The following is a 15,086-nucleotide window of genomic DNA, read 5'->3' on the forward strand; positions in this document are numbered from 1 at the left end:
GAGAACAGTTGGGCACGCTAAAGGCATATATGTTAATACTTCTCGGGGCAACTTTTTGGGAGCCAAAGATAATAGGAATAGACATTAGGTATGCTTCTGGATGTTAGGTTTAATTAAAGAGCAAAACCTTATCTGATTCAGGGGCTTAGGTGAACCCGAACCAGACCAGATCAGGGCTGGAAGGATTGGCGGAGCCATCACTGCTCCCAATACTGGAGTGTAAAGCCAGCGGTACTGGCCACAAAGTTGTCTTGCTGCTGAGCTACACTTCTTGGTGCCCTTAAATTTTCTCAAACATCTGTTTTGTATCAGTCACAAAATTTAGGACAGGATTAAGCTAAACTGCTGTTGCTATATAGAGTAGAGGGGATACACAAAAGGGCACAGGATTAAGTGGCTCAGCTCACATGAAATCAAACTCTTCTCTTAATTACTACCCAGCACATCCTCCCAGGAAAAGTAGTTAGCTGTAAATAATATTTATATAACATTTTAGTAGAAAAGAGAAATAACATTTATTAAGTACCTAAAGTGTGTGAATATTCTGTTAGGTATTTAATCTGTTACCTCCCTTACTTCTCATCACATCTGTCTTTGTTACTGAAAATCTCTGTTACTTAATACCTCCTCCAGGAGATACTATTTTTATCTTTGCACTGCAGAGAGGGAGTATGAGGCTTTGAGATCCTGAGGGCTTGTCCAAAGCCATTTAATTATGACGTACCATGATAAAAAGGAGTGTTTTTGTTTGCTTGCTTTGGTTTTTATTTGCATTTTTGCTTTCCATTGTGGCTAACCCAGCTCTAGCACAGTACATCAGGGGGCACGATGGTATCAGTGCCAGTATGTTTTCATCCTAATTTTAGCTAATTTCCTTTTCTTTGTTTCTTAGAAAATGTGGCAGAGTTAATGGTCATCAATACCCATGCATTCCCTACATTTTCCAACCTCCCTTTCTGTGAAGTTGGGCCCATGTGGCTAGTGGCAGCCAATGAATACTGAGTAGATGGATTTTTTTTTATTAAAAAAAATTTAACAGCAAATGAACAAAAACATTCTTCACATATGATCATTCCATTCTACTTATATAATCAGTAATTCACAATATCATCACGTAGTTGCACATTCATCATCATGATCATTTCTTAGAACATTTGAGATGGCATATTTTTATTGCTGGTGAGGTAAAAGCTGTTGGCCCCCTCCATCTCTCACTGTCTTTCCTGTGGTGACCTGGGAGACCAGGCGATCCAGATGGCATAGCTATGAGTTGGAGGCTGCTCAGATGCTAAGTCTCTACGTAGAGTGGCTGCACAGAAGAGCCACACAGCCCACAGATCAAGTGTAAATATAAGCTTTGACTCTGTTACCTCACAGCCTTTGGGGTTGTTTGTTACCACAGCTATTCTAACTAGCATAGACAATATCTTTTGTTGATTTTCTTCAAACCTCTCTTCCTTCTTAGGTGCTTTCCTCCTCCTGTATATATTGATACATAGAAAAAGAATGGTACACTTTTTTTTTTCTTCAAATTTTGTCTCCAATTATGATCAAGAATGTCGGTTAAATCGTGTTCACAGTACAATGATAATTTCATTAGTATTAGGTTTAATGACATTTTGAGGAGCATAGCATTTACTATTGGATATGTTCTACCAATTACTATAAGCACTGTATTTTGGGTATGTTTGATGTAAGTTGATAAAAAGCGTGCTATTTGGGTTAAAAGCATTTTCCCTCTCATAACTGCTACTCAGGCCAGGCTTTAGCAAAAGATCCTCATTATGGGCTCCTGATCTTGGATTTTTAGCATTTAGAAATGTTAATTTGAATGTAATTATTGGATAGACTAAATCTGTCCAAAAAAGGTGCCATTTTGGTTTCTATTGATGCAGAGTTTACATAAAAAATTAAATAATGCACTGCAAACCTACAAGGAAGATTTTCTTTTACATTTTGCCAGCAAAGCAGTACTACAGCCAGCAGCTCTGAGGCAAAAAGTAAGATATTCATTGAGGCTGCCTTCAGTCGCTTGGGCACACAGACCATCTGGCAATGAGAGGAGATGGGGGCTCAACGTGCCCTTTGTTAATAAAGTGATTGCCACAGAGAGGAATAATTCCTCCTTTAATTGTGTACCTATTTGAGAAGAGAGAGCAAATAAAGGGTCTCCCTTCTCACATGAAAATGATGAATGACCTTGAAGACTCAGCACTAGTCATCCTTGGGAAGCTGGATTCTCATCAACTCTGCTCATTATGAGTCCAGTCTGAGCGTACACAAAGCACCTATTGACTTCAGTGGGAGTTCTAAGCAAGCAGTGGTGGCACAATCAGTCCTGAGGGAGGTGATGTTTTTAGATCATGCTTCCTATCTCACTGTAAGGCTAGAAAATGAAGGCAGAAAATATTGACACCTCAATTATGAGTCTTAAAATAAGACAAATCATTCAATGTTAGTTTCACATCAGTATCCATAATTAAATGTAACCGCTATTTTCAAATGGAAGCTTGTGGTGCCTGGTGTCACTCATTCACTGATACTGTGGAGGGGGGAGAGAAATGTAAAAGGATCTTCCCAGAAATAAACATTTAGTTTACAGTTCATCTGAGAGTTGTGTAAATAAAAGAGAAAGGCTGTAGTTCACAGAGCCTAGGGTTTGGCAATATTATTCATAGTTATGATTTGGTCAATTACTGATCCAAGCTCTTAATTGTGCTCAGTTCAAAATCTCTTACAGCAATTGTTTGATAAATCCTTTTTATTATTTTGAGCATTATGGTGATATTGACAATGACAGAAACATGGAAGGGAGTAAGACAGAAAGGAGCACCCTAGACTGGGCACCCTCTCACAAATTTCATGGAATGTGGCTATCGTAACCTGATGGATTTACTCGTATTTTACTAGGATTATTTCTTTAAGTCATGATTGTAATCTCACTACCGTCTATCTGTATTATCAAGTAGAGTTACTATTTGTACCAAAACCTAATCATTTCAAAGCCATTTTATCCATTCCACCCAGGAGGCAAGTGGGAGACAACTGGAGTGGCATTTGTCAATAAGCAATATCTAAAAATTACTAGGTTAATGATCAATTTTAGAACCAAAATATGCTTTAAGTCCTTTACTGTGGTGTCAGAAAGCAAGTTATCTAAAATCATCTTGGGCAGAATCCAAAACCCCAAATTTAAAACAATATATTGATCATTAGTAACTATATATTATAGCACCTAGCGCAGTGCATAAGTGATTTTTTTATTAAGAGAATCTTAGTAACACGAATTTCAGTAATCTTATTACCATTCAAGGTGCATTGTGCATGATCAACAACTATGTTTTAAGTAATTTCTTTTCATGTATCAGTTAAGTACTGTAAAGATCTGTTCTCTAGCAGGTTTCTCTTTTCTTCTTTCTAACTCAAATCATCTTCCCTTGCCTATCCCCAGTGACAGAATTGTAACATGAGTTGTGTGTACCTTCTAGCACACCACAGGTTTTTCATAACAGTTAAACAACTCTAATTACTATGCATAATTGAAGAGTAATTTTCCACAGTACAGGTGCAGTTACCTGAAATCTGTTCTCCTACAAAGTACTTAAACAATTCTTTTCCCCATGTTAATTTTCTAAGGAAACTATATCTTTTAACAACCTCTTTTTTCCTACTTAGAAGAAGAATCAGGCTTTGCTTTATTTGAAACAAGAAATATCCTCATATTGGTTCAATACCATAAGCACAGTTTGTGCTGTGAAAATGGCTTCTATTGAGAATGGTATGGTCTTTTTCCACTTATTAGAATTGGCTAATATTTAATTCAGCAGTAATTATTTACTTTTATTACGCTGGACAGAGACCATTAATGCTCCTTCCTAAGGATCTAAGTACTTCAAATTTATATCATGATGAAATTTGCCCTGTAAAAACAAGGGCCTTTCAGTTTTTATTCTCTTTTTATACATCAGAGGGAATAAAAAGATATGGAAGGTGCACTCCAAAAGAAAGGTTTTCTTGACTTTTTTGAGCCTGATGTATACAAAATAGTATTTTCTTTGACATGAGTAAAAAGTAACTTGGTTTCTCTAACTTTTAACAACTAGTAATATAGCTTTTGTTTCATTAATCTGTTAATGGGATATTAATGAATAGAAAGATGAATAAAATGGAACTATTGTCTATGCAGCCTTGAGATAGCCAGAAGTAGCTGCCTTGTTAACTTTGAAATGACTCCCAAAGCTCTAAGCAAGTGATGCCTTCATTATAATGTAGCTCTTCTCTTAATGGCTAGGAATGAGAAAATTAAATCCTATTGTGATTGATAACTTCAACCTAATTTAGTATCCTAAAGTTGTTATTGTTTTTTGTTTGTTTGTTTTGTTTTGTTTTTTTGGTTCATGGTCCTGAAATTGAACCTGGGTCTTCCGCATGGAAAGCAAACATTTTAGCACTGAACCACCTGTGCACCCTGCTATTGTTCTTTAAAGAGGTTTCTATGATAGTCTGAAAGTCTTGTGATTCTTGAAAGCAAAATGGCCGTAACCAGAGAGAAGCTGACATTTTATGCAGCAACGTGCCGCATAGCACTTCCTCAACAGCAAGAAATTCAGTGCCATTAGTGAGGGTTCTTGAATACACACACACATACTTATGCACACTCACACAGTAATAACAATCTTGCAGGACTTCTCAGGACAAATTCTGTGCCTCGGTTTGTTGATTAATTTGTATAATTTTTTTGCAAGTGTTACACAGTAGGCTTCTTGGGTATACACTAATACTGTAGACTTAAAGTCACATATGCACAACAAAACAAATCATAAATAATGAGATACTAAAAACCAACTGTCACTGAGGTAGCAATTATTGGTGTCTCTTTTTCGCTTCAGTGACTTTTTCCTTTTACCCTGAGACATGCAAACAGAACAAACAATTAGCGAAATAATTGATGATCAGTACCTTCAAAGCTTGTGGTGACCTGGTTTATGCTTTATAAGCTTAATAATGAGAACACCTTTTATTACTGATTAGTGTGCTGCCTGGTGCTCTCTGATGGTGCTCGGGAGGTACATCTGTATCAGACAAAAGGTTTTTATCTGCCCTTTACAGTTAGTTGGTCCCTAATGAACTGAGCTTTTGTCCCTTGCTGTTTTTAGATTCCAATTAAGCTTGTTTATAGAATAGACAAATAATTAAAGATGTACTGTTTTCCACGACTTAATATTGTCTTCCATAAGGGTTGTGTTGCAGTTGGTGGCAATTAACTTACATAGTAATGTTTTTAATCATTTATGTATTAAAACACATGCAAAATGTGCCCATGTTTTCTTAGTCTTCTTTGTGCTTGTCAACCCATTCTCTTAACTTGCCTTGGGTATGCTAATTATCCTCTGTTAAGCTAGGGTAATTCATCTTTTCCAAGAAAAAAAATCAGTTTTCATCTTTGTGCTTTGAGAAAGTCAAAGAATGGCATTTTATTCTAGAGTTTTTAGAACCAGTTATGACAAACTGATTTTATGTTGTGCACAGCAAGAAGCATTAAACAGATAAATAACATGTCGGTTAGAAATTTTATGTCAAAGTGTACTTTATTATTTCTTTTATTTTTTTTTATCAACTAGCATTCTACATTAGACCCTTATGCAAAATATCTATTTAAATATTTCTCTGCCACAAAAACATGGAAACGAATTAGGGAAACCACTTGGTATCCCTGTCATGCGCCAAAATTAAAATTTTCCATAATCCTCAGATACTGTAGAACTGTTATTTCCCTTGTAATCACTGTACAGAAATACTCAAAATGTTAACCTCTGGGTCTCATTTTCTCAGTTTTTAAACTTAAGGTTTTAAATTTGAGCTTGCTTTGCAATGAGATGAACAAAATTTGAACTAGAGTGGTGACTTGTTAAGTTTTTTGGAAATGTGTGACATTAGCTAGCATTCCTTTATCCCAAACACTGTTCCTTGCACATGGTAAACCCTCAGTAAATATCTTTTAATGGATTCATTTTTCCATTTCTAGCCATTGGATTCATTGCATTTGGAGTTAAAAGTTAGTGAAAAAGCCATGCCATGGAATTTCAAAGGGAGATATCCTGGGAGGCATTAAAAGAGTTGATGAACTTTTCATTTACTTGAAACATCAAGAGTGTGTCTTGCACAGACACTGCAATGGGATGAAGGGCTAGTACAGTTAGACACCTTCTGCAACTTATGATGTATTACAAACTATTAGAATAAGAAATAAAAACAGGAAATGTTCTGTATTTTGTAGGCATGGTGGAAGAATAGAAATATAATTCTAGTCATATTACAATTACTTTTTTCCTCATAGTTCTGTAACAATGTAACGATCTCTTTCCTTTTAGTTCTGTAACAGTTTAACAGTTTCGAGCATTTATATAGGTTCATTTTGGATGGCTAGCAGTTCTTTAGATGTTAAACTTGCTGCCCAACTATATATAAATGGATTGGACAAGCCATAATTTTTGCAGATGTGTATTTCCAGCTGTGTTTTATAATCTTTGAGGTTAATGCCAAGAAGGTATTTTTTCCCCTTAGGTAACTGTGGTCAGAAAAAGTGTTGATTAATCAAATTCTTCACAGTTGAGAACTTCATAGTAGTAGTATGCCATATATATATATATGTATTTGTAGTTCGTGTCACTGTGGTAGAAATATGTAATCAAACTGTTGAATTAATGAAATCTCTCTGTTTCTTTAGTAGAACATGCTGCTGGATGTCCATTGCACCTGGAGCGCCAAAGACTAGTAGGCTCCTCATTAAGATCCCACACACTTCTGATACCACAATGTGGGTCACATTCTTATCAAGGGTTATTTGTGTTTGTTCCCATGCATGAAGTTACTTTAATTAATTACATTTTACATTCATGAAATATAAGTACAAAACAGAAAGTTATGTTACTGTGACAACTAAATTGGATGCTTTGGGAAGATGTGATAAAGTTATTTAAAAAGAAAGTGTTGTGAAATAAGTTTGGGTGAGACAATAAAATACATAAAAATCTATAGGATACCACATTCAGATTGCTGTACAAGTCTTTAAGAGTTAAACCCAAACTAGCTCTCATAGATAATGCATTATGGATATGGTTTATCCAAGATTAGATAAAGAGGAATGCCAGTTAGCAGACCCACATTCAGGGAAAAGGTCTTGGTTCCTCTTCAAAATCCTGGTGAATTAATGCATAATCACATATTTTAAGTTAAGAGGAAATGCTTAAGACATATATTCTTTTAACTAGATCCAACTTTAACTACCTTTTGGGATTAATTAGACTACTATTCTCATTTACCTCTGATAAAAAAGCATCCACTGTACCAGATAAGTGGAATTTCCTTATAATCAAGTACTTTGGGTAATTCATTAACTAAACACCTTTGGATGAGAGCCCAGACTCACATTTATTATCCTGCATTTTGTTCCATGGTAATGTTAGAGTGAAATATATTCTAGAGCATGGAAAAATACTGATTTAGAGCACAGTAAGTAACTAAATTATGGGTTGACCGAATGACTTACTCTAGATAAGGTCCTTTTTATATTGGGATATGTAGGTTTATACTGGCTTATCTCAGAAAATGAATCCTGTGTATTTATTTCTGGAAATATAATTTCTTTAAACACTCGCTGTTCTGAGTTGCTAAAGAGTAGGCTATCTGGATTTTGGCAGCAAGTTTCAGTATTTCTCCCATTTATATGCATATCTAGTACAATGTGAGAAGTGGGCCCTGAGTATCCAACACATTAGCATGTGTGAAAATAACTCAATTAGCACAGGTGGAATGTGAGAATGTCCATTAATTCCATGGGAAACAATGCTTTTAGTGCTAGGACCAATGCAGGGTCTTTCAGATGGTGTCAAGCCAACTGCGTTTGCAAAGACACAATGCAGCATCTGGAGGGCTGGCAAAATCCAACAACTTTGGAGACAGCAAGTCAGATTTGATCAGAGAGACCAACACTTGACCACATGAGTGTCTCAGCTTCCTGGGATGTGTTCCAAAATCCATCCATCTCATCCAGTGTGACAGTCAAAAAAGTCACACTTCACATCTCTGCATCAAGCCACGTCTCTGACTGTCACACAACTTGGCCTGCCTGACAGACTAAATTGATGGCATCCTCCAATGGCTTCCTCACCTTTTTTTAAATACATAACCTTTTCTTCTCCTTAAGTAAAATAACATGCATAATAGGCACACTGAGCTACAAAAGCAATTTTCCGTGGGCAGAGGAAGAGTTCAGCGATTTTCATCATTTCACTGATTTTAGAAAATGCTTCCCTTCTGTTGTCCCTCAGGAGAAATCAGGGGACTGTGCAATATAACCAACTGAGCCTTGGTTGTGATGTGTTATAAGCAAGGGCTCTTAATCAGACTTTCTGAGTGTGAATGGCATCATCCAGTACCTTAGGCAAAGCACCCAAATTCCCTAGACTTAGTTTTATATCCTTTTTTTTTTTTTTTAGTTTGAGGTAATAATGATGGCTAGCTCATAAAGGTATAATGATGCTTTGATGAATGTAGAGTTGTAAACATATTGCCTGGCATATAATGCAAGCTTAATATATGTTAAGCATATATTATTTTTATGCCTTAGCTGTAAGTTAAGGCCATGTCACAGTCATGAAGATGGAGAAATCCAAAGACAGAGTGTGGGGCCTATGGGAAAGGAGGTGGTTTTCCTGCTCTAATATGGCCTTATGGGAGAGGATTAAAAAAAGAAGCTCTCAGAATGGTATTACCAAATTTGCCAGATTAGGAGAGTGTTTTAAAGTGTGCACTTGCCTGGAGATCCCCCTGTACTGTGGTGTACCCATCAAGAATTGGTGCAGGTGATAATTAGGTGAGGATTTGGGAATTCAGCCATCATTTTATCTGTTGTGACTAATAGTAATGATGATAAAACTGACAATACAGGTATAGTAGTCACATGCCTAGTATTTATTATAGCTCCAGGCACTATGTTAAGCACTTTTCATATATTAATTCATTTATTCCTCTCAACTACCCTCTGAAGTCTTATTATAATTTTACAGAGGAGGAAACTGAGGCTCACTGGTCAAGTAAGTGGAAGAGCTGGAATTTGCCCAGGCAGTCTAACTCGAGAGACTGGGTCAGGGCTATGATAGTAGGAATAGATATGCATCTTCATTATCATCTGTCTCATTAATTGGTGCTATGACTTTCAACTCTTCTATCACTTTTATTCCTCAAACAGATGAGAATTCCGTGGACTATTAAAAATCATAAATAGTAAATTCATTAGCAGTAAGTATACTAGCATAATTCACTAATCTTAGAAGTACACTTACAGCTTACTTTATTGCCATTCTATGAATTCTCCTGGGAAAAAATAGTTACTAATGCAGAATGATTTTGTGTTTAGTGAGTGGTTCTGTTAAATCACCAAATCATTGCCTTTGTGTAGTCTGAGTTCAATCAGGAAAACAGAAGCTACCTAGATATTTTGATTAGAAATTCCTCTGTGTGGAATTAGAGGCTTATATAACTTTGAGAAATTCTGAGAAGTTGAAGTCAGGAGGCCTTTCAGAAAATACTTCAGGAAACCCACACAGGACTGCATGGAAGTTGTAGGCAATTCTCTCAGCTATGTGTAGCATATAGTGAATAATTCTTAGTAGAAATCCTCAAAATTCAACTGCAAGCCATGCCTCATAATGATCTACGCTTCCTGCCTACAGTTGCCAATGGGAATGATCTTTCAGTCTGTTGAAGTGCTTCTCGTAGGCCGTACCTAAGCGCCAGTGGATTATGGGAAGTGTAGTTCCAAACGTCTTTCCTGTGCTACAGAAAAGAATGGAGAAGGGGTGACAATGCTGCTGAACCCAGAACAGACCCTGAACTTAGAACAGACCCTGCACCAGACCAAGATATGGCCTCAAAAAGTCAGTTCAGTCATCCCCATTCTTCTCAACAAGATTTTGTCAACCATACTAAAACAGTTATTTTCAAAATGGATCCAAGAGAGTCCATTACTGTCCTGTGCTCGTGAAATGGTGTAATACAGACTGTTCATTTATTAATCCAACAGATATTTACTGCCACTTTCTTTATTCAAAACACTTTCTTAGGATATCCCTCATTACTAAGACACAAGAACTTGCACAGGTGTTTAATTAAGACTTTTTGAATTAGTAATTTAATTGAATATCATAATATGTTAAGGTATTTTCTTGTCTCTAGCAGATATTGTGGTCATTATGTATAACATGAGTAGAACAGATAAATGCTAGAGAAATTCAGAAGAGAAATCAACCATTTTTAACTTTTGTGGCCAGAAAAGAGCTTGTTAAAGACATGAAAGTTAAGCAAGGCCTTAAAGAAAACATGACCAGGTGCCCGCTCCCCCCCACCCTCACCCCCCGTGCCAAGTGGATTTAATTAATCAGAAACTAAACCAAAGCCTCTATAAAGTAGGTATTCTTACTATTCCCATGTCTGTTCATAGTAACCATGGCTCAGAGAGGTTATGTACCTTGCTTAGCATCATATAAGCAGAAATTGTCCGAGTTGGGCTTCAAATCCAGGGTAGTGTGATTCAAAAGCCCATGTTCTTACAACCTCCCCACAATTACTACCATCTTTATTTGAGCTCTAAATATAAACTAAAGTAAACAGAGCTCCCAAATGTAAGCTTTTACAGAACAAGGTCTTATATCTCTCTCAGTAAAGCCTCTAGGTGACCAAAGTTTATGTAAAAAGTTAGGCATAAATACACACATTGAAATAAGTATATCTAAAATAAGCCTGTCTATCAGCTGAAGACCCATCAGTACGATTGTGATTTCAGATCCTATAAATCCTTTTATAATCATCTTTTAACTCTTATTTGAGCTAAAGTCTCTTGGCTATGTCATAGTCACTGGTCCAATTTAGGGAAAGAACATTCACTCATTCATTTATAAGGCAATCTGGATTCATGAATGAGTATGGGATTGAGCTGTACTGCCTTGGTTTGAATCCTGTCTCTGTCACTCACTAAGTGTATAAGCCTCAACTTTCTCATCTGAAAAAGAATAATAATAATATTTACTGTATTTATTATCTATAGAGCACCTTATGGCTTGGTAGCTGGCTTATCTCAGGCTAGTAAACAAGAGAGGATGCATAAGATGGAAGCCATGGTCTCTCTGTAACCTGATCTCAAAAATGACATCCCATCATTAGCCATATTGTGTTTATTAGAAGAAAGTCACTTTTCTAGTTTACGTTCAAAAAGAGGTGATTACACACAAGTGTGATCACTAAGAGGTGGGGATCATTGCAGGCCATCTGAGAGGATGCCTCCCACACCTATCTCATAGGTTTATTTTCTAGACATGAGTTAATATACGTAAAAGACCTTAGAAAAATGTCTGGGACATGAGAAACGAAATATAAGTGTCAGCTGTAACTACTTATATTCAAATCACTGGGATGCTTAATAGATTAAAGCTTTGTTTCTAACTTCAAGAAAATGACAGCCTAAAAGGAGCTGGTACACAAATAATGATAGTATATGGCAGAAAGTGAAAAATAACATCACGGAGGCAAAAATAAAGATCTGGGTATTGAGAGGAGGGAAAGATTACAGAGAATATTGAGAAATCAGAAAAGGTTTAACTAACAAGTCCCTAGAATATGGTTTACTTTTTGACAGGCTTAGAGGGAGTGAAGTTGTTGAAGGTGGCAAAGCAGTGCCCTCTCTAGGACAGGACATTATCCAGGACGCCAGAAAACTGTGGGAAATCCAGATTAACTGGAGTGTCCACAATGTAGCATCAAATTTAGGATCAGCACCTGCTTGTTAAGAATACTGAAGGAAAGTCTGATGTATTGGGATATAATTCAGTCAATAGAAGAATCACTGAAGCTTAGGAGCAGGGCACCACAGATGAAGCTGAACTACAGACAGTTTATTTTGGCAGCTGGACACATGAATGGGTTGGGGCAAGGAAATTCTGAAGAAGAGCCCTACTAAGTCATTATTATAATGTTAAGGTGATGAAGGAGAAGAATCTATCTGAATTAGAGCTGTGTCCGTAGAATGGGTAAGGAAGGGTTGAATTTGAGAGGAACAGCCTCAGTTAATAGCTTTGATATCACTAATTAAAATTTAGAATTAGTATTAAACTGCTTTTGAAGAGATTCCTAGGGACAAATCTGACTAATATTTTTTAGCTATTTCACCTTGGGCACACTGTTGTAACTTCTCTCAACCTTAGTTTCTTTGTGCCAAGAGAATTAAATGAGCAAATGTATGTAAATATATGTAAAGTACCCAGAATAGTGACTAGCATAGTAAATACTAGTTTCCTCACTTTAGAAGGATTATTATTTACAAACAGAACTGTAAATAGACTTCTAAGCCATTACTTTATAATTTGTCCCATCTGTAATAGGTTTAAACTTGAACTGTATTATATTTATATATAAAATAGCAATGGTAACAGCCCAGCACTATGCTGAGCACTAAACACAGAACAACTAATTTAGTCCTATCATCAACCATACGAAATATTTGTTTTCATCATCTGCAATTTTTAGTTCAGAAAACCGAGGCATAGGGAAATTAATTTTCTTAAAAGCCCAACAGCTGGTAAGTGGCAGAGCCCATGTCTGAACAGGTTTATGCATGTTGCAAAGCCTGTTCTTAATTATTGAGCTGCCTTTCTAAAATATAAATAAGTGCACATAAATATGTCTCTTTCCATATGTATCTCACCTGGTATACCATTTTGTGTAATGAGATTTGTAAATCAACACCTGCTTGTTGATGAAGACTCACGCCCAGTTAAAATGATATGGCTGCCATTTTCCTGGTCTCAGACTCTTTTGGCACTTCACATCCAGAGTCATGAATGTGGTTTTTACTCCTTGCTATTTTGGCACTTTTCAAGTGCTTTAGAAATGTTCCCTTCCTGACTTCGAGAGGGTGATTTACCAAAATGTCAGTCAGAATTAATTTGAATAATATTCATTGCAGTTCCCAAAGGCCTAGAGTTACTGGCATGTTGTTTTTGGATGTCATATTTTGATGGGAGATAACGTTTTAACTGGAGTGGCAAGGGCATGATTTTGGATGAGTCAAGCAGTAAGTCACCGGGGACTATATTCACAACCGAGTTATTGCTCTGCCCCCACGGGAGTTGTCTGATCACAGTGATTCCAAGTCGTTTAGAATTCTAGCACCTTCCCTTTTACTTCATCTTGCAAAAGCCTTTCTCCTTAAGTTACTGTATGCCATGGCTTTCCTCAAAAGATTTTAAATTGAGTTTACTTTGATGACTTTTTCAAAAACTATGCTAAAACCGATGAGATAATTGGGGCCATTCCAGGAGGCTGTAATGTCAGAGTTTGGAATTGCTGACTCGGTAATTCTACATCTCAGCTCTGTCTATTCAAAGAAACTTGGAGAACCTGAGATTGTTGTTGTTGTTGTAATTATTATTATTAGGTAGAAAAGTAGGCTATAATGCATGCTGGTTCAGTGGGAGCAGAATTCCAGACTTATTTAATGTTAGAGTTACAAAGGATTTTGGAAATCATTGAATTTATAACTTATTTTTTAGGGACAAGAAAATTAAGATTCCTGGTAGTGAGGTAATTCATGTAAGGTCACACAAGTGCATAGTGATGTAACTAGAACTGAAACTTAGGGCTCCTGGTACTTAATCCAAGTTCCTACTGAATTAATTTAGCAGTTGCTTAGCTCTTCAGAGGTGCCTTATCTAGGTGTTCGGTAAGAAGATGAGGTAGCTAAGCAATAATCCTTGAGAATACATTAGTATCTGTAATTGAAGATAGTATCTACCCCTTCACTTATCATCTTCTGAATTATTAATTCATCGGCAACTGACTCTAGCCCATATTTGTTTCTATACTGCTTTTTAGAAATATACTAATTAAAGAGATTATTTCATCAAATCAAGTGATTTTCCTAATATATTTTTAAAATGGAAACAAGATTTGCTAATACCAGTACCATATATGTTTTTTAAGTACCTATCTTCACCTGATACAGTTTAGGCATTGTGTAAACTAAAATAAACAGTTATACTCCAATTTTTCTACTTTCTGTTATATGGATGTTTAAGGGAGTGGAGTAAATGTAATGATATCTGTGGTAGTTAGATTCAGGTGTCAACTTGGCTAAGTGAAGGTGCCTAGTTCTATTGCTGTGGACATGAGCCAATGGCATGTGAACCTCATCTGTTCCTGATTACATCTGCAGTCGGCTAGGAGGTATGCCTGCTGCAATGAATGATGTTTGATTTAATTGGCTGGTGCTTAAATGGGAGAACTCAATGTTGCGCAGCCTAAGCAACTCAGCATATCTCATCTTGGCATCCAGGCCTCTGGAGATGCAGAAAGGAATTATCCCGGGGAAAGATGTTGGAACCCAGAGGCCTGGAGAGAAGGCCAGCAGATATCGCCCTGTGCCTTCCCACATAAGAAAGAACCTCAGTTGAAAGCTGCCTTTCCTCTGAAGAACTATATGTTAACTAAATAAATCCCCTTTTATTGAAAGCCAATCCGTCTCTGGTGTGTTGCATTCTGACAGCCAGCAAACTAGAACAACATCCGATAAGTTAACTAAATAAACACCATGCTAAGCACGTGTAACAAAGATTGCATTGAGAAGACGTTAATAAAGGAAGGGCCAGGTCAGTTGTTTAGATCAGTGGTTCCAGACTTTTGGGATTTCAAAGACTAGAAATTTCTCCCTCAAATTTTGAAAACCAAATGAATGAGGCCCTACATTTATCCAAATTTTGAGAATAGCCAAATTTTATTTTGACAAATAATGAAAAAAGAAAGTTTCACCTACCATTACTTTTATTTTGTAAGAAACAAATTATTTTCATATTTTTAAAAAGTAAAACAACATTATTTCAGAATAAGGATAGGCCTTCTCAAGAAAGGTAGTTTCAGCTGGTACCCTTATACCAGTAGGTTGTGTGTGTGTGTGTGTGTGTGTGTGTGTGTGTGTGTACTTCACGTTCCTCACTTTGCTTCAGATGGTATAAACTCTGCAATGACATTGGTGCATG

At 36.6% G+C, this 15,086-nt stretch overlaps 1 long non-coding RNA gene across 2 annotated transcripts in view; it reads left to right on the forward strand.

The window, feature by feature from the left end:
* LOC143654846 (uncharacterized) overlaps positions 1 to 14,858 on the forward strand; it is a 40,558-nt gene extending 25,700 nt beyond the window's left edge. The window contains exons 2-3 of one of the 2 annotated variants that reach the window (XR_013161998.1): positions 6,728 to 6,817; positions 14,387 to 14,858. This is a non-coding gene — a long non-coding RNA (uncharacterized LOC143654846). Of the gene's footprint in view, positions 1 to 6,727; positions 6,818 to 9,734; positions 10,079 to 14,386 lie in introns of those variants that run through there. The other variant, XR_013161997.1, reaches the window with a different exon arrangement.
* Positions 14,859 to 15,086: the final 228 nt, after the last annotated feature.

Source organism: Tamandua tetradactyla, chromosome 14 (genome assembly GCF_023851605.1).
Source record: "Tamandua tetradactyla isolate mTamTet1 chromosome 14, mTamTet1.pri, whole genome shotgun sequence".
NCBI classification, from domain to species: Eukaryota; Metazoa; Chordata; class Mammalia; order Pilosa; family Myrmecophagidae; genus Tamandua; species Tamandua tetradactyla.